We start from the raw sequence: 256 nt of genomic DNA on the forward strand, positions 1-256 counted from the left end.
CTTACAAGTGGCGCCTCACGTAAAGTTCACCCACTGTATTATACACAGAGAAGCTCTTGCAAGCAGAACACTTGACCCAGAACTTAAACATGTTCTTGAGACCGCAACAAAAATTGTGAACTATATAAAAGCACGTCCGCTCAATATCAGGTTGTTTGCCACTCTCTGTAACGAACTGCACTGCAAAAATGAACCATCTAAATGTAAGAAATAAAATACCTAATTTGAGAAGTTAAATACTAGAAACAAGTCAATT

The sequence above is a fragment of the Etheostoma cragini genome, unplaced genomic scaffold, assembly GCF_013103735.1.
Source record: "Etheostoma cragini isolate CJK2018 unplaced genomic scaffold, CSU_Ecrag_1.0 ScbMSFa_69, whole genome shotgun sequence".
Lineage (NCBI taxonomy): Eukaryota > Metazoa > Chordata > Actinopteri > Perciformes > Percidae > Etheostoma > Etheostoma cragini.